Source organism: Coptis chinensis, chromosome 9 (genome assembly GCF_015680905.1).
Source record: "Coptis chinensis isolate HL-2020 chromosome 9, ASM1568090v1, whole genome shotgun sequence".
Lineage (NCBI taxonomy): Eukaryota > Viridiplantae > Streptophyta > Magnoliopsida > Ranunculales > Ranunculaceae > Coptis > Coptis chinensis.
Genome location: NC_141464.1, coordinates 61553322 through 61573439, shown reverse-complemented (window position 1 = coordinate 61573439; position 20118 = coordinate 61553322). Strand labels below are relative to the sequence as shown.

Sequence of the window (20118 nt, the reverse complement as noted above, 5' to 3'; positions counted from 1 at the left end):
GGGTCGCTAAAGATCTAGGATCTGATTTTGTGACGTTTTCTTTGGATGGAGATCCCTCCTCCATAGAAGAAGCTCTTGCCTCTTCTGACTCTGAGTTTTGGAGAGAAGCTATTCAAAGTGAGATAGATTCTCTCATGGAAAACAAGACTTGGGAGTTAGTGGATTTGCCTCCTGGTTGTAAAACTATAGGAAGCAAATGGGTTTTAAAAAGAAAGTTTAAAACCGATGGTTCAATAGAAAAGTTCAAAGCCAGACTAGTTGTCAAAGGTTTTCGACAAAAGGAGAACTTTGACTTCTTTGATACATATTCACCGCCACTAGGATAACTTCAATCGAGTATTATTATCTATTGCTGCTGTTCATAATCTAGTTGTTCATCGGATGGATGTTAAGACGACCTTTCTAAACGGGGATTTAGAAAAGGAGATTTACATGGAACAACCAAAGCCCGGTTATGTGGAACAAGGTAATAGTAAAAGGTATGCAAGTTAAGCGAAGTCACTTTATGGTTTAAAACAGGGCATCAAAACAATGGCATGAAAAATTTGATAATTTTATGATTGCTAATGGTTTCTACATAAACGAAAGTGACAAATGCATATACTATAAGTACCATGATGGAATATGTGTCATAATATGCTTATATGTTGATGATCTACTTATTTTTTGGTCTAATTTGCAAGCGGTAAAAGAGACAAAAGACTTATTGTCTTCTAACTTTGATATGAAAGACTTAGGAGAAGCAGAAGTAATTTTAGGGATTAAAATTACAAGATCATTAGATGGCATATGGTTAGATCAGTCACACTACGTTGAGAAAGTGTTAAAGAAGTATAACTATTTTGATTGTAAGCCTGTTTGCTCACATTTTGATTCAAGTGTTAAATTGTTTATTAATAATGGTGAACCTGTGAATCAGAAGGAATATGCTAGTATCATTGGTAGTTTAAGATATGCTACAGATTGTACAAGACCTGACATTGCCTATGTAGTAGGTGTTTTGTGCAGGTACACTAGTAACCCTAGTGTTGAACATTGGCAAGCAATAGGCGGGTTAATGAGATACCTAAAGAGAACAATCAATTTGGGTATTCACTATCGAGAGATTTCTGCTATTCTTGAAGGGTACAATCGATGTTTGATTAGAATACTCTTTTCGTAAGACTCTAAGGCTACTAGTAGATATGTGTTCTCAGATTGGTGGAGGTCTTTGTATCTTGGAAGTCCAAGAAAGCAGACCATTATAGCACAATCTACTATGGAGTCCGAGTTGATTGCTTTGGCTAGTGCAAGTGAGGAGGCTGGTTGGTTACAGGGACCTACTCACTCACATACCGGTTTGGCATAGACCGTGCCACCTACCTTGATACATTGTGATAGCATCACCGGCTATCGGGAGAGTCCACAACAAGTTTTATAATGGTAAATCACGGCAGATACGCCGTAAGCATAAGATGTCACGGGATTACATATCCAAGGGTGCAAAGGACTATTGATTTTGTGAGATCCGTGATAATCTTGCAGATCCATTTACAAAAGCTCTGGCCAGAGAAAAAGTGTGGACTACTGCCAGAAGTATGGGACTGAAGCCTATTGTAAGATAAATGTATATGACGGTAACCCAACCTAGGGACTGGAGATCCCAAGAACTAGGTTCAAAGGGAAGAACAAGTCATAGAATGTTTGAGTATAAGACATACAATGATACTTATCTGTCCCGAATTTTAGATAAGTAAATTGTATGTGATCCTGAAGCGATTAGAGGTTGTAGTTTTCTGGGAAAACTCTTAATGAAGTTCTATGGTCCTTATGGACGGAGTGCCTAAGCTACAGGAGCACTCTTGATAGAACTCACCTAGTGAATGTGAAAGTATAGGCCGCTTTCTATGAGAATGAAGGCTGATTCTTTAGATCATTCACGAATCCAGGATGGAAGCACAGGGCCTTTAATGTGCGAGTTTGGAAAGAGAACAATGAGTATGTTATGCGTGATGATAACTCATTGTATATACAAGACCTAAGTTCAAGACTTCGTCACTTATGGATCTTATACTTTGAGTAGTCTTCACTACGTAAAGGTTTAAGTCTTGAACACCTTTATCTATGCTTGATATATTGGAACTAATAGTGACTGCCATATTTCTTTATTTTGATTTACATTATTAAAATAAGTGGGGATTGTTGGTTATTTTAATCGTTTTGGTATGTTTACAAACAAAAAAGGAAAAACGTTTTTTTGGTCAGTAAGTCCGTAACCGACCTTTAGTTTGGAACGTTATTTTTTGACAATAACGTTGAGAGTTGACCAAACGTTACACTCTCTCAATCCTATAAAAACAAGGCTTTACAGCAGACCAAATACACCAGTTTTTCATATCTTTCCTCTTTTAAGAAAAACTTTTCTCCCCGATAATGGCGATGAGACTATTAGTTCTTGTTCTCTTTCCAGTTTTGGTTTTTTGTGCGGTGATCATCAAGACTTTTCTGAGAGGTCATTTGTATCCCGGAGGTTCCGTGGTTCCATCGCACCGGGAGGAACAAACCCGCAATACCTTAAAGAGAGCGACCTAGTCCGCGCCTCAGCTTCCAATTTCATTATTAATCCTGTTTTTGCAGATTGTTTTCCAACATATAGTGAATCAAAATGAGCATGGATGACGATCGCTGACATGAACGGCTGGGTTCCAAATTTCCAATCATCCTGTCGCAGTCTAAAACTAAGCCATTCCACAGGGCTATCTAATTCAAAGTCAGATGAGACGAGGGCACGAGGCACTTAAATGGAATAGTACTAGACTACTAGTCCTCCAGCTAGGCCCAAATGTCTAGCTTCTTAGTTCTCTTCTTTTCTATATTAAAGTTGCATCTGGCACAAGAATTCTCACTGTTCTTTATGGGGATTTCGTGCCACTTGTTTAATAGAATAATAGTGATCCCGCAATATTTATGTAAACGTGAGTGGAAATTAGATTTGGCATATATACACGACGATAGAATGTTTTTTTTGGATAACGGCTACCCTTCATTTATTTAATAGATATAATAGGACCATTACAACTACTGAAAAATGATGGGCGGGATGAGCTCCTCCAAGTGGTTTGTAGCCCACTTAGCAAGCTTATGTGCCTGAGTGGTGTTGTCTCTCTTAATCCAAACAAAATTACATAAAACTAATCCTGAAGCACAATCTATAACAAAATCTCTTAGATTGGATAGGTGTCAACTTAAGCTTGAAGTGGACTTTGCAAGTGAATTCATAACAGCTTGATTATCTCCTCTGACTTCCACTTCTCTCACTCCTATTTTCCTTATGAGTATTACTGCAACTTCAGCAGCTTTGAGCTCTGCCTCCTCCACATCTCTAGCTTTAAATCTTCTACGAGCTGCTCCTGCAATTTCTCCTTCATGATTCCAAAAGATTGCACCTGTTGCCCCTTGTCCTGTAGACCTATCAAAAACAGCATCAAAGCATACATAAGAGCATCTTTAGGAGAGCTACTAAAAAAACACCAAAATTTTGAACCAAAAAACACCAAACAATTTTAGGAACAACATCAAATTTTCGACATCAAACTATGCGGTTTTGGATAAACCGCGCCATAGTAGCCCATCTGACAGGCCTAAACCCATGCGATTTTGCCAAAACATGCGGTTTTCCAGAAACCGCGTGCTATAACCATTTAACCCTCTTGGTCATGTGAGGTTCTCTTCATTTTTCATGTTCCCTCTCATCTAAACTCATCTCCTTGAGCAAAAAAAATAAAATAAAATAAAATAAAATAAAAAATCAAAACTCTTGAAGATTTTTCAATGGATCATTCATCTTTTTCTGATTCTTCATCGAGCTCGAGCTCTTCAAATGATAACACTGCAGTTAAAACTCGTAAATTAGTGGCTATTGCTCTACATTTGGTTCGACATCGTCTGAGTTTATTGCGTCAGCAAGAAGCGGAGTCTTCTTATAGACCACATGGTGGTTTAAAGAAAGGAAGAAAATGTAAGAATCATCAGTACGAGGCAACATTAACTCGTGTAAATACTAACTACTTCGGCACAAATCCTATATTTCGTGACCACGACTTCCGACGCTGATTTCGTATGGGTCAGTCATTATTTACTCGTATTTTCAATCATCTTAATCATAATGTACCATATTTTCAACAAAAAGTTAATAGTGCGGGTAAGTTTGGGATTAACCCAAAAATAAAAGTAATTGCTGCTATACGAATGCTTGCTTATGGGACTGCAGCTGATCTAGTAGATGATATGTTACATGTTGCTGAGCCAACTGTTCATGAATGCATGCGTTATTTATGTGATGGAATTATTAGAATTTTGAAGATGAATACTTGCGCAAACCAAATACTGCAGATATTCAACATTTGCTTAAAGAGTCTGAGGAATGCGGATGGCCTGGAATGCTAGGAAGCATTGACTGCATGCACTGGCAATGGAAGAATTGCCCATCCGCGTGGCAAGGGTCTCACACTGGCCATAAGCATAAACCAACAGTGATTTTGGAGGCAGTTGCCAATCGTGACGCGTGGATTTGGCATGCTTTTTTTGGAATGGCGGGTTCTCACAATGATCTTAATGTGCTTGACCGCTCACCAATATTTGATGATATAGTCAATGATGAAGCTATTCCTTGTAACTACATTGTAAATGGCCATCATTATGATATGGGATATTAATTGGCTGACGGTATTTATCCTAATTATGCCACATTGATTCAAACAATTGCTAAACCGACTATTGCACAAGACAAATATTTTACAAATAAGTAAGAAGCTGCTAGAAAAGACATAGAGTGGGCGTTTGGTATATTACAGTCGCGTTGGGCTATTTTAGCGAATCTGTGCAGGTTATGGTATTTGGAGAACATGGCTACTGTTATGAGGGCTTGCATCATTTTACATAATATGATTGTGGAAGATGAACGTGAAATGGATATCCCGCAGTATATTCCTGATTTGGAAATACCAAGTAGAGAAGGTGCATCTGAAGATCAACGCCAATTTGTTCTATCTCGTTGGGCATCCGGGCCGAGGGGTTCATTCAAAAGTTGTTAATGATAGATTGAAGAATGACCTGGTTGAGCATTTGTGGAGTAGGTGCGGGCGGCGTGGTCAGACTTGATTTCTATTTCTATTTGCACTTCATTTGGACTTTGTGTTTATTTATCGTTTCAATTTCTATATATTTGTGTTCCAAGTTTATTTCTATGTATTAGTGGTTTTATGAAAGGATTTGTGTATATGACAATTTTGAAAATACAAATTAAAGTAGACTCTGCCGAATTTTTTTTAGAATGATAAAAGTATCAACTTTAAATTAAGGTAACTTAACTCAAATTAAAAGAAAATATTCAATTAAAATACATTCTAATTAAAATCAAAATACAAACTCAAATTAAAGTACGTCATTAATTAAAAGACAAATTAAAATACTCAAATTTAAACTATGCACTACTTTGACTACTAACAGTGATATTACCAAGTCAATTTTTCATTTTTTGTAAAATTTCTGCCCTTTTGAGTTGCTAAATTTCGCGCTCGTCTTCGGGTAATCCTTCTAATTTCATTCCTAGTATTTTTGCATCATTTTCATCTTCTCGAACTCGGAGCACATCTTTCTTCAATTGAAGTTTTTCTTTTTGGATTTGGAGCTTCCAATCCATCGAACTTTTCTTCAATTGAAGTTTTTCGAATTCCATCTCATCTTTTTTCAATTGTCTTTGAGCTTCCAATTCATAGCCTTCTCTGGTGGTTTTAGAAAGTTCCACCAGAAAATCATTAAGTTTCTTAGCGGATTCCTCCAATTTATAATCACCTTATTCTTTCTCTTTTTGCCTTCTTTTCTTGTCTTCTTTCTTTCCAAGAGGCATATCCTCAAGCCCATGAACTTGGTGTGGATCATAATCCATTGGTTGAGTTGTCGTAGTTGATATTGGAACTGATGATCCTCCTTCCCCACTGTTTGACTTCAACTTTTTGGTGGGATGCAAATCATTTCTCAACTGTAGCCTCTTCCATTTGGGTGAGTCTTTCACCATATTATAGCATTGCATCCACTTCCAAACCCCATTATGCATCACATATGCACTTATTGCTTCCTCAACCTACCAATTAAGCAAAAACTAAATTAGAATTGAAAAATATATTTGTGGATCAAAATAACAAATAAAAAGTAAATACTTACCATCATATTATCATTATAGCCACTTGGAGGAGATACTTGAATCTTAGAAAGAATAGCATGAAACTTGTTGATATTAGCTTGAATGAGAGTCCAACAGTGTTTCATTCTCGTCAAGTTGCGTTCGGTCATTCTTCCTAGATTTGCATGAAATGCATTTAGAATTCTAGCCCAAAAATTGTTCGACTTTTGCTCATTTCCTACTACACCATCTTGACTAACTTGTAGCCAACTATTGGTGAGAGCAACATCTTCTTCTTGTATCCATAAAGCCCCTCTAGATTTTGATTTTGGTTATTGACTAGTCATTATTGTTTTAAGAGTAGAGAGTAGAGAGTAAAGAGTAGAGAGTAGAGAAAAGAAGTGAGTGTAAAACTATGGTGTGAGTGTTTCAATTTATAGGGTTAGAAAGATATAGCCATTTTTTGCCCATTGTTGTCATTGAGAGCACGCGGTTTTAGAAAAACTGCACGATTTTGCCAAAACCGCGCCATAAAATCCCATTTAGCAGCCTAAGCCCACGCGGTGTTGGCAAAACCGCACGGTTTTTTAAAACCACGTAGGTGATTTGATACAGCACCAAACCTGGAACTAAATATTGGCCGATTTGGTGTTTGGTTTGGTATTTTTTTGGTGTTTTCATCAACATGTAACTCTCCTGAAGTTAAAAAAACACCAAATTATTTATTGGCCGATTTGCATCTATATTGGCCGATTTGGTGTTTGATGCTAGGTTGATATCACTCCTAAAGATGCTCTAAGCACATACATTATTTATACCACCAGAACTAGAGTTGATGCTACTGCTGCTAGCTTTGCTTCTACTAGTACTTGGGTTACCCCCAGTTGCATAGTTTCTAGTAGAGTTCATTGAGTTATGAGTTACTCCCTGTTCTGTTGTTGTTTCCTTCCTGAAAGACTCCAAGCATTTTATCTATAGACTAGTAGTCTTTTTCAGCAATCCTTCCCTGTCAGGTTTGCCTTGCTCAAATTTCACTAAGTTCCTGAGTGTCCATATTTGGTGCAATAGGATACACGCAAACACCCCCTTATCAGCCACTTCCTCAATTGGGCTGAAGCACCAATTGATGATCTCATTCAACCAATCTTTTAGATTCCAATGATCATGAGCATCAATCCTATAAGAAAGACATGAAGCAAACCAAACACTCCTTGTCCATTCACATAAGAAAAAGAGGTGGAGACCATCCTCTACTTGCTTATAACAAAAAGGACAAGAAAGGTGAATGTTCAACTTTTTGTTTCTCAAGGTATCTCCAGTTGCCAAACCACCATAATACATTTTCCAAATGAATATTTGCCAATTTGCAGTAAAATCTAGTTTCCAGATTCATTTTATTGTAAGTAAACTGAAACTAGACCCAACACAATGATCCAACACCATCATCTTCTTCGGGCATCTATAGGCTTCCTTCACGTAGTAAAACAACCCTTTCTTAGAATTAAACCAAGTAAGTTTGTCTTTCCCTGTTCCCGTGCCTAATGATGATATCATTTATAGCCCTGGGCAAGAGGGTTAGGAAACAACTCATTAACCAGCTCCATATTCCAATCAAAACCATTTGCATGTCTCACTCGCTACTTTTCATTAAGTGATTATTAGGTCTTGTATAGGCATAATCACTTAGGGTAGCGCTTTCCCCTCCTATGGTAATCCATGGATCATGGAAAACTTGCCTTTGTTTTGCCATCTCCAATGTTCCGGATAGAGCCTTTATCTATCAAGTCCATGGATTTGGCAATGCCCTTCCGTAAATAAGAAGAATTTCTAGGATATTGCCTTGCACCCTCAGGTGGCCACCATTTCTGATAAATAGACTTGAAAGATCTTGTCCAAAGAGAATCAGGGTCATGATATAGCCTCCAACCATGTTTGGCTAATAAAGCTTTATTCATATCCCTTGTTTTCCTAAATCCAAGACCCCCATAGCCTTGGCTGAGCACAACTTGTCCCACCTGATGGTATGCAGATTGGATTTCTCATCAGTCCCATTCCAGAAAAAGTCCCTGCACACTTTGTCTATCTTAGCACAAGTGGTGGCAGGATTAGAGTAAGTAAGCATTGTATACAAAGTTTAAAATAGAGATAGAATGTTGAGCTCAAACTATTGTCACCAAGTACGGTATGGGTTTAAAATGTTGTATTTTAAAAAAAAAAAAAAACTTAGTTCAGATTTTTAAAACGTAACGCGTTTGGGGAAAAAACGTAAAAAAATGTGTGACATAAAAAACGGATTTAAAAACGGTAAAAGCAGGTTTAAAAGCGATAATATGTAAAAAAAAAAAACTGATGATAAAGAATACGATAGATACGGAGTTTGATTTTTTATAAGCGTGGAAAAAATAATAAGCACAAAAAATAAAAATAAAAATAATACAAATAAAAGAAAATTCATATACATGAAGGTATCAAATTATCAATTACTCATCCAAATACTATAAGTTTTAGATTCAGTACCAAAACACTACCATAAATAAGATACTACTAATTACCAACCATAATGGCATAATCAAGTACTACAAATAAGTAAATGATTTTAAAATTTCCAAGTATTAATAGTCCAAAGCAAAATAGAACTGTCTCAATAAGTCAATCTAACGCCCACTTTTCAAAAAGGTAAACTCCAAAACCCTCTTTTTCTTCTCGCGTTTTTTTTTAGATAAAAAAAAAAATAAAAAAAAAAAAAAAAAAAATAATAATAATAATAATAATAATAATAATAATAATAAAGTTTTAAACGGGAGATTTTGAAAATCTCGGGTTTTAAACGTTTTTTAAGTTTAAAACGCGTTTAAAACGCGATATTTTGAAAAACCCGGGTTTTAAACTGATACAAGACATCTTACCAATATAACGGGTTTTAAACGCATTTTTTACGCCAAACTTGGTAACAATGGCTCAAAGTCTCAATGGATGGTGTCATCCAGAGTACAAAATATTGCGATAAATATCGAGACTTCAGCAAAAAAATATATAAATATCACGATAATTTTAGAGATATATATATAACTGTAAATATCGATGATATTTCGATGATATTTATGATATTGTCAATATTTTAGGATATATTGTGATATTTGGGGATATTTGTTGATATTTTGTTTAGATAACAATTTTATTTAATATTTATCATTATATTTCAAATAAATATAAATAATATATCGTGATATATTAAGAAATATCCACAATATCTATGATATTTGTCGATATTTTAGATATATCTACGAATCCATGATATTGCATATCAAACAATGTAAAATATCCCCAAAGAGAGGGATATATCCACGATACATATCAAAAAATTGAGTATCGATAAACACTCATATCCTGATATTTTGTACTATAATGTTATTAGCAACTAGGCCTAGGGCCGGCCCTAGGCCTATGCTATCTAAGGCTTTGCATAGGGCCCCCAATATAAACAAAAGAAAAAGGACCCATAAAACTCTTAAAAACCAATATAGTGTTAGAAATCCAAACAAAAGCCCAATTTTTCAGATTTTGCATTGGGCCCTTTGAAACAAAAAGCTGCCCTAACTAGGCCAGGGCAGAATGGCAGTTCATGAAGCCAGAAACTTCAAATATTTGGAGCGCGGACATTAGTTTTCGACCTATGAGTTTGTTTTCAAAATTTTACATTCAATCATGTGTAATTCATGCATCTAAATGGCACCTAATTAAGCAATTCATTAGGCATGTCACGAAGGAATTTCCACGCTGTATCAGTCTAGCTCAATTAACTACCTTCCAGAGGAACTTTAGATATGGATTTATTGTTCTGATGATTGTTGTTGACTTGTTCAGCGTTACAAATTTCTTGAAGTAATAAAATACGATGTTAGGAAATTTCTTTCCAGAATTTAAAGTTAAGATTCAGAGAGCGTCCCCAAAGAGAAAAGGCGACGATGCACATTGCAAATTGTATCTAGATGCATAAGACTACACTCATCTCACTGTCACATAACACTGACTCTCATGGTAGGTATTGCACCTATACGTAGATTGGCGTCTAGTGAGCTGAGATAAACACGTACACTCTTGGAAGCCCACTACACCAGATTTAAAAAAAAAAGACAAACCTACAGACACTTTTGTTTTGTCTTTTTGTGAGTACGCCCACCACGTGTCGTTGAACTCCCCTAAGCGTCGGATCACATTATCACAACCCATAGAAAATAACCTGTTTCGTTCTCTCTCACCAAAATAAGAAAAAACTTGTTTCGTTCTCTCTAACCTATTTTTCACTCTCAAAATAAGAAAAATCACTCTCAAAATCACTCTCAAAAACCACTCTCAAAATCTTCATAATATTTGATTGATCCTTAAATCGCTATCTTCAGCAAATCTACAATCTCTTCAAGTAATTTCAATTATTTCTTTATCAAATCTACAATCTCTTTATCAGATCTAAGCGATTTCGTTTAGATTTTAACGTTTTTTAAAGATTAATTCATATAATCTTTAAACATGTAAACAGGATTCGAATTAGTTAAACAGAGTAATATTGTTAATCGGGTTCAAATTAGTGCTTTAATTAGTGATTCATATTCTGTTTAATTAGTAATCAGGTTCCATCATATTGAAAAAGAGATCGAAAGATCTGTGATTTTTTTAACTTATTATTAGTCCTTTTCATTCTGAGTGCATTGCTTATTACCATTGTGAATATTGATTGTGGAAAAACAAGAGTCAATGATGATAAATCTAAGGCTTGTTTCTCGAAACATTCGCAGCTGCCGACTAAGATCTTTTAAGCCTTTACGGGGGCTTGAGAGTTAATCTTTATTCCTTCCTTGGATGTCCGAGACTTTATTGTGTTAGTATTGTTTAGTTCGCTTAAAAAGTATGATGGAAGTGATGAGCCTTTCCCAACTTATCGACAATGATTATACTATGCGTTTATATTTCTCTTTTAGAGATCTATCAAGCTAGGACTCGATCCATCAATTATGATTTTACTATAATTGGAATTGTATATGGTATTGGTTAGCTTAGGAATTAGTATTTGTGTAGACAATGGTGGTGATGATTAGTGTCATGTATTGATTAATGTACAACATTTGTTACTTGTTAGTGTAATTTTTATATTACATGTGAAATGTAGGAATCGCCTAGAATAATGTTTAATATTGACATAGATTGTTTTTGTAAATGGAAATTAATGATTCAAATTACTTGATTGTTTTTTTTTTCCCCAAAGAAAAATTTTTTGGCCGAGATTGTACTAGACATTTGGAATCGAATGAAATTAATTTTGACAATGTAAAGTACACCAAGTTGAGCAAATGGGGTAAGAAAACAAAAGGCTTATATTGGTGCAAATGCAGTGGCTAAGTTGTTAGAGAGCTTCCCTAATCTAGAAACTCTTGCCTTTGACAAGACATTGACCGAGGTATTTTACTCAATATATATATATATATATATATATATATATATATATATATATATATATATATATATATATATATATATTCTACTATAACTTTCATTACATGGAATAAGTATGGTACCATATGGCATGATATACTAATTCCCCGAAGCCATTATTGGTGTCATTGATTTCAATGATGTTCTTATGTATGATCCGCCAAATCGGTTAAGCCTACATAGCTTCTTTAATTGGCTGAAAATTGCTTGCGTAAAATTGGTTTTGTTAATGTTCTCGGTTAAATATGTAAATCTTGCATATTGAACTAATTCACGCACAACTTGGATCTTAGGAGGTCATGAACAACTTGGATTTGTTTTTCGCTTTTCTGCCAAAGATTTGGCCGTAACTAGAAATGGAACTCTTCAACCGGGATCCATGTAAAACTCACAATGTAAAGTACCTAAAGTTCAAAGAATTTGCATATGAGAATGAAATGTGATATTAGCGAGTGGCTGTTATTAAAGAGCTTTCATTATTTAGGCATTCTTAGCTCGACAGGGACATGGACTAAGGTAATTATAAAAGGGCTTTGATTTGTCACAAATTAGTAATCCATGGAGCACCATTTCCTCATTTGTGACAGATAGGAGAATTTTTCAAGAATTACTATTTCAGAGCTTAGTCTTCTTTCCTAATCAGTAATTACAAATTAGTAATGGTTTTTATATCGCCTTGTCCGAGGCAAAGATTTGGCGCGTGTTATTGAAGCGTCTGTTACTTGATATTTGTTCCATACGCTACAATTTGCATTCTAAGTTTTGGATTGTGTATCTGGGGCCTTTGTATGCTTTTGTATTGGCAGTGTATTAGGTGTTAATATTGTTTTTTGTTCGTATGTTCGGCACTGCTTGTGTATGTATAATTCTTGACTATGTGTATGTACCATATTGAGATATGGTATTGTTTATCGGGGTGTTTTGCCTGATAATAGTATAGTTGCTGTGAAGAATTTGCTAAATAACAGGTACTTCTGCTTGAATTATATGCATTTATATTTGGTGTTTGTAATTTGATAAGAATTTGAGCTGTAGTGTAATTTTGAAGAAAACCCAAGTTGGTATTGGGAATGGATATATTGGCATTGACTGTTATTGGAGTTTTTAGCATGAACTTATAATTCAGCTGATTGGGGTTTTGTTTTGATCAAGGGGACAAGTCGAGAGAGAGTTTAAGGTTGAAGTTGAAGCAATTGATGGTTCGCATAAGAATCTAGTGAGGTTACTTTGGCTTTGAAGGAGCTCATAGGTACATTATTCTGTTACTCAATGTCATTGCAGTCTCACATTTTCAGATCTTGGTAGTGTGCTAGGTAGAGTAGCTCAAGCTTTTTTTTTTGATGCATCATTGCTCAAAGAGCTAGTCGCAATGTTAGATTGGCTTCAACTGCAACGAGAAAGGGCATTATTTGATGTACTTGTTTGATTCTCTCTTAGGATGCTTGTTTATGAGTATGTAGACAATGGAAATTTGTACTCATATTATAGGTGTTTATAAGTAATACATACTGCTTGTGTATGTATAATTCTTGACGAGTTCTGGTAAGTCGGGTGTGGCTTAACTAATAAAGTTCTTCTTAGTTAAATCTGATTGCATGTATGTTATGGATTATATACTTAAATCTGATTGCATGTATGGCATTATTTGCAGGTCAAGTATAGTGCTTTTCTTCCAGCTGTGTTGGGGTTTCTACTAAGTGTGTATTTGTTGAAATCCATAGGATCGGATATGTTGAGACAGGAGAGCACAGAGGTACTTTCTTTTACATACGTAAAATTTTAGTTTGTTAATGGTTTCTGCCTAACAGTCTATCTTTTATCCTATTAAGAGCTCAAAGCAAGCGGAAAAGAGGGCTAAGAAGACAATGTTATCACGTGAGGTCAGATGGCTAGAGATCTCAACGGTGGCATACATATTTCTGATTCAGGTACAAAGTTTAAATCTAATGAAGGGTTGGCAATTATAGGCACTCTATTTACTCAATACTAAGTTCTCTAGTCCTTTTATACTTGCAGACTCGAGGCCTTCCTTAGTATCCCTTTTTTTGAGCATCTTGGGGGTAGGGATTTCCTTGCAACACAAATAAGAAAAACATTATAATCTATTAAATGTATTGCACTTGTACCTGATATCATAAATTTTCTTGATTCCAAGATCATCATCTAGTGATTCCCAAGTTTCTGGAGGTGGAGGTTCTTATGGTACATATAGTATTTGTTCAGTAATTTTATTTGTTGATAGTTATTCTTTTATATATTCCCACGTGACATATTTTTGCCTTTTCAGTAATTTTATTATTTATTTTTATTTTATAGTCTCTTCCAAGTGATAAATTTGGTCGAGTGCTGGGTATTAGTGTTGGCATATCAAAGACAACCCTTGCATCATCAGCTCCTGCTAAAGAGCAGCTTTGCCAACAAAAGCAACAACACTCAATGCTCGAAGAGCGGTTTGGAAGTTTGGAGCGACAAATGGTCACCCTCACCAAGATCTTGCTAGAGACAAGAGAAGAAGTGGCGGTCAAGCAATCACATAGAAGGATCGCCAGATTCATCAACACGTCAAATGTATGATTTGAATGTGAGACATTGTGCCTAGGGGCTTAAGCTAATTTATGAGATAAACTAAATCATGGTTTTGTCTTTGTTAACTTATTGCTTGTAGGCGAGGGATCCAACACGCTCACAATCACATGGTGATTCTTCTAGAGGGATGGAATTATGTGAATTGATTAACATGCATCGAGAAGTTGTTGCCAAGGGAAGGGCAACAAGGGCAAATATCATTCTTGATGCAACTCTGGATACCCCAATGGACATTTACAACGTCCGTGTATGCCTTGTCATTGGCGACCGAAATACGCTTATTTGGATCCAAAAGAACATTCGGGAGCTACACCTTCCTACAGCAAATGATCAAATGGCCAAGGATTTTACTCGCTTTTTTTTAGGTAATGGTATTCTATTTGTCTGTGTTATCATTTCTTTACTTCTTGTCTTTACTTCTTGTGTTTGTGTGTGTATGACTTGGCTTTATTTCTTGTGTGTGAGTATGACTTGTCTTTAGAAAAGTGCTGATTTTAGGATAAGTGTGATTTTCAGCCAAGTATATATACTTGCTTAGAATGACTAGTTATGGCCAAGTCTATATACTGCTTCTAGTTTAGCTTGTTTTTTTTTTTAAGCTGAATATAATAGCATACATTTTTTATGGTACGGAAGGTTTTTATGGTATGAATATAATCAGCTCAATTTCCACTCCAATTGACTTCATTTATGTAATGCTGGTTTCTTTCTCAGCAAAAAACCATACTTTCTAAGCTCAATTTTACTAACAAATACCTCACATTTGGTACTAAACAGTGCACAGTTGTGGGAACTTAGTTTTTTTTTCAAGAAATTAGAGTTTGGGCAGTGAGATTTTTTAGTTTTAAGACTTGCCTGAGTTTGTTGCTGAGGATCATGAGTTTCCAGGGTTAAGCTATCTTAATTCACAGGAACCTAATGAGCTATCTCAAGCCAATGCATTGAATGTTGTGGATATGTTATTTTCAGATGATGAAATGGAATTGCCTTGTGTGAACGGGGGAAGTAACATGAGGGGGAAGTCACCTCCTGTCTCAAATGCAAAGGGTGCTCATATTTTGGCTCAAAGAGTTAGTCGTAGAAACCCAGTTCGAGAGGTTGCTGTCTTTGAGTGGGATGACAGCCATGAGGATGAGGGAGGTGGTTATTTCTTTAGCAAGAGGAAAGAGGAGTTAGTTGGAAGCAGCTGCCATGCTCGAAGATCTTATACTCAACCCAAAAACCTTAAGCCACTAGGTGCCAAAAAGGGCAGAGAGGCACGAAGGATAAGCTCGAAAAAAGGAGAAAAGAGTTTAATTTTCATCACAAAGTTATGGGCTCAACTCACTCAGATTCGAGGTTAGTTGTGCATAAATTAAATGAGGATGATAACACACTACACGCATCCAAATCAAGAAGTGGAAAAAATCTTTTTCAGAAGTTGGATCAAAAGTGAACCCCCGAAGTCTTCACCTAGGCATTTTAAAGCAACCGGGATTCGCAAGAATTCATTGGACATGTGTGATGTTGGTCTTGATACCCAAAACGCTTTGCTGAAACTCGGAAGTCTTAGGTTGTGGGTTACTTGTTCAAATTACACCGAATGATAGTGAAGGCAAGACAAGAGATGTAATCTTTGGTTTCTTTCTCAAAAAAAAATGTACTTTCTAAGCTCAATTCTACTAACAAATACCTCACATTTGGTACTAAACAAAGGTACAGTTGTTGGGAACTTAGTTTTTTTTTTCAGAAATTAGAGTTTGGGCAGTGAGATTTTTTAGTTTTAAGACTTGGGGTTTGATAAAGTTTGGATATTTATCCGAGAATCGCTGGTAGTGTTATGAGAATATCGAACATTTATGGTCTCGCTTAGGGGAGGACAAAGTTGTTTGCAAATGTGGTTCTTCTTCATCTTGCAGATGCATTTAAGTCTGGAGACATACCCGGCTATGTATCCTAAAACCTTTTCTTTTAGAGACAAGGCAACGTAAGAAATATGTAGGTCTTCCGCTAAGGAGAGGATTGCAAATTATGAACAACTTCTTAAAAGAGTGAAGATAGTTTTCGACGAGGGATGTTGAATCCAGAGCAATTACTTTATGCTTCCTTGGTTGTTGGTCCGATTTTGCAAAAGACAATCTTTGAAATACGCCACATGGTCTTGTCAAGTTTAGGATCGTGCCATGTTTTGGAGGTATTGTTACTATCTCATGCAAGAGATTTATTGCTTTTAGAGTAGCAGACGCGTAACACCTAAACAAGAGAATAAAATATGTCCTAAAGTAAAAAACGCCGAAGTTTGCATATTCTCGCTTCAAATATAAGTAAATTACAAGATGCATGATCTTGAGAAATACATCTTGGTGCGCTATTTCGTTCGAATTTGTTGATTCTACTCTTTCCTCAGTATTCATCAATGGTATCCGCATTAGAGTAATCTACTTTTAGTTGAACTGAAATTCATTATGGTTATTAGAAGTATTTGACAAGTCCTTGATCATCGCACAATATTGACTAAGAACTTTTCTTAATCTATTTGATGTCTATCGTAAAAGCATCAATTTTCACTGCGGGCTGCTTTTCTGAGTTGTGTGTGGATTTTGCATATATCTTTTTGGAGGTGCTTATCAACATGGTGTCCTCTTCAAAAACTTCTATAACTGTCAAGCTAGCATGTGTGAAAGCTTTTGCTAAAATGGGAATCTCGTTTACCCTTGCTAAAGTTTGGATAAAGTTTGGAATATCCTCAACTTGAATATGTTATGAGAATCAGTGGTAGTGTTAGTGGGTTGTAAAAGTACTAAAAGAAGCTGCGATGGTTTGTTAGTAGGAGCTGAGTAACTTCTTGATGGGAACCTTTAACTGCTATTATTAGGCCGAGACGCCGAAAGTAGGCTATAAAATTGTTTCTATTAGCCATTTGATGATGGATGAGGACTGGGCTTTGTCTATTACTGCACACTTCAAAAGGCACAAGTATCTGTTTATTACTGATGCTATTAATGCTACAAAACTGTAGGGGCATTTTTTGGCCCTGATTCAGCCTTTTTTAAAAAATAAATGAAAAAAAAAAAAAAACACTTGTCAAGTGTTGTAGAAAAAAAAAAAAACTGCAAAAAAAACGGGTCACCTTACGACACCCAAAAGTGTCTTTTTTTTTGGAAAAACGACATCCAAAAGTGTCTTTTTTCAACCGATATGGTGTAGTGGCCTTGCCTTTTTTTTTTTCCGATAATACTTGGAAGCCTTGCCTCCGCACAGCATATCTGCCGTCCTTTGGGTTAACATTCTATGATTTTGTCTACATGAACCCGCGTCTTGTTTTTGTCGAATCAATAGACTAAATAAATGGATAACCCGGCCTCATTGTTTAACACACAAAGTTGCACTTTTTAATTCTTTCATGTTTGTCCCTTACACAGAAAATTTATTATAAATACTTAACTAAGATGTTCAAACAGATTAATCACTTACAGTCAGAGGAAAATCATCGCAAAAGGCAAATACCATGGCAAACATTTTGCTTAAACTGGTTTTGGTTCTCGTTCTTGTTTGCATGGTCGAGGGAAGACTATTTGGTGGTAAGGGCTGCAAGCTAGAGGTTTCCTTTAAATAAATTGTCTTTTATGAGTGAACAGCTCCTCTTAATAATAAGTTAACGGATATTGTCTAGTATATAGTGATAAACAACTAAACGAGGCCTAACAATGAGTGAAGTACGTCCGTCATTGGAACACTCATGATTCATACAACTAGAAAACCATGTCTTCATGTGCATTATATAAATACATTTTCATCGATTTGATATTGTCATTGTCTTCCTCACGGAATAATCTGCATTCTTATTGATCTTGTCAGCTGAAACTGTGAAGGCTCAAGCAGCACCAAGTTGCCAAGCGGTGTTTGGAGTACCTGAAAATGAAACATGCTTTGATATCACACAGAAGTTTAGTTTGACCACCGAATTCTTCATTGCTATCAATCCCAATATCAACTGTGACAAACTGTTTGTTGGCCAGTGGATCTGTGTCGCTGGGACTGTCAACTAAGTAGACCAGATCCTAATATTGAAGCGTCAGATTTCACCCAGTATCATGCATGTTCCAGCAACGTAGGCCGGAAACTAAATAAATGTTACATTTCATTTCACCATGTGATTTGTTGTTAACTTTACTATTTACTTTCAGTTTGTGACTATTAAGTTCAAATCTATCCTAATATATATCGAGTTCGGAATTGCTTCAATGTTTTGAATATATTCTTTATTACAGTTTTTGGGCTGTGCCATGTTAGTATGCGCTTCATTTGGAAGGTCAGCATTTCAATACAGCACAAAGTTGTATTGAAATTGCGGTTTGTAATACTGAACACGGCATGAGATTCAAACCAGTTCATCTGTAGGTGAAATATACTACACCATGATAATTCATAAAAAAATTTGAAGGGCGGGTTCTAAGGACATATATTATAAAAACACGAAAACAAATTCAAAATTGTTAGGAAAATTTGTAAGTTTTAGATTAGGCTAATTTTTATACATATGATCTCCTAACTATTCTAAACATTGTCACAAAAATTTAAATGAATCAAATTATTTGTATTTAAGTGAATATGTTGAGTGGAGACACAAATTTGGTTTAACGAAGAATTGCAAACATGTTGGAGAAAATCAAATGGTTCAGTTGACAAATTGTTCCACTAAAATCTAATGCTAAAATGGTGAATCAAATTATGAATTTGTTGGGTGTTTTTACGATAAGGCGTTACAGCAGGGATTATGTTAGGTTGGGTATAAATTAAAGAGTTACGAGGAGGTTATCGTAAGAAGATTGGAACTTGGAAGTAACAATAAAATTTACATCAATGTAAAATGAAAATATACATTATTAATAAATATAGTCTCTTACATGCTAAGTTCCATCTTGTGTTTAGCTTTTAGTTATTTTGTTTGTTCTTCACCTTTACATCGATCTTAAAAAGGTGGCAATTTTCATCTGAGTACTAATGTTTGTTCCGTTTGTTTTTGTAACTTGTGTATAAAAAATTTTATGAACATATAACACAAATGCATTTAGGCATCTCTTGTACGAAGAAGCCTAGAATTGTGTGCCACAATGAATTTTGTCTTTGGAATCGAATCAATGCAGCTTCAAGCATGTAAGACCACAATTTCCCTCAAATCGTTGTTTCATCATAAATGTTGAGATTACAATTTATGCTGTAAAAACAGTATAATCACAACTAATTCTCTAAATGAATAAAAGTAAGAGTATATTTTCGCGATGGTTTTGCAAGTGTAAGCATGATTTCTGAAACATGAGAGGAATGATTATTTATAAGTACGAGTCTTGGTCTCTTGGTATCACTATATGGTATCTATATGGTATCACTTTAAGCCTTCAAAAACAACAAAAGGACCAAGTTTCAAAGCTAACAAAACAACTACTTCAGCACCAAAAGCTTCAACTTGAAATCTCATAAATGTTGCTCCTAATATAATTCCATCAGTTGTACGACATATTCCTCCTGCTGCAGCTTTACTACCAAACCTATCAAATCTAGCATCAATATTTATTTTAGCCCATGGTCAGATAGAAAGTGACCAAATATCTAAAAGAATGCATAGCTGGCCAGGTTTATAAATATGAGCTTCCATCTTTTGATCGTTACTAAAATCATCAGAACATCTTGCTCTATTAAAATCAGTGATATGCAAAATGTCTTTTGGAGATATATCTTTGTTCTCCATTCTAGCCTAGCTTGTTCCTGCAATCCCAGAGCTCATAGAGAAGAGAAATGGAAAAATAACATTTTCTTTTCTTTTCTTTTCAAATCCTCATTACACCGCAGCAAATGATTGGGTTGAAAAGAACATTCGAAGCTACTGGCCTGTTGTCCATTTTCGC

At 35.5% G+C, this 20118-nt stretch overlaps 1 long non-coding RNA gene and 1 other non-coding gene across 2 annotated transcripts; both read left to right on the top strand.

The window, feature by feature from the left end:
* Nucleotides 1–10561: 10561 nt before the first annotated feature.
* Nucleotides 10562–18450, top strand: LOC147477176 (uncharacterized). The gene is made up of 3 exons (XR_015208070.1): nt 10562–10580; nt 17674–17793; nt 18071–18450. It is a non-coding gene; the product is annotated as an uncharacterized LOC147477176 (long non-coding RNA).
* LOC147477177 (small nucleolar RNA Z103) lies at nt 11069–11164 on the top strand. Its single transcript, XR_015209934.1, has one exon. It is a non-coding gene; the product is annotated as a small nucleolar RNA Z103 (small nucleolar RNA).
* Nucleotides 18451–20118: the final 1668 nt, after the last annotated feature.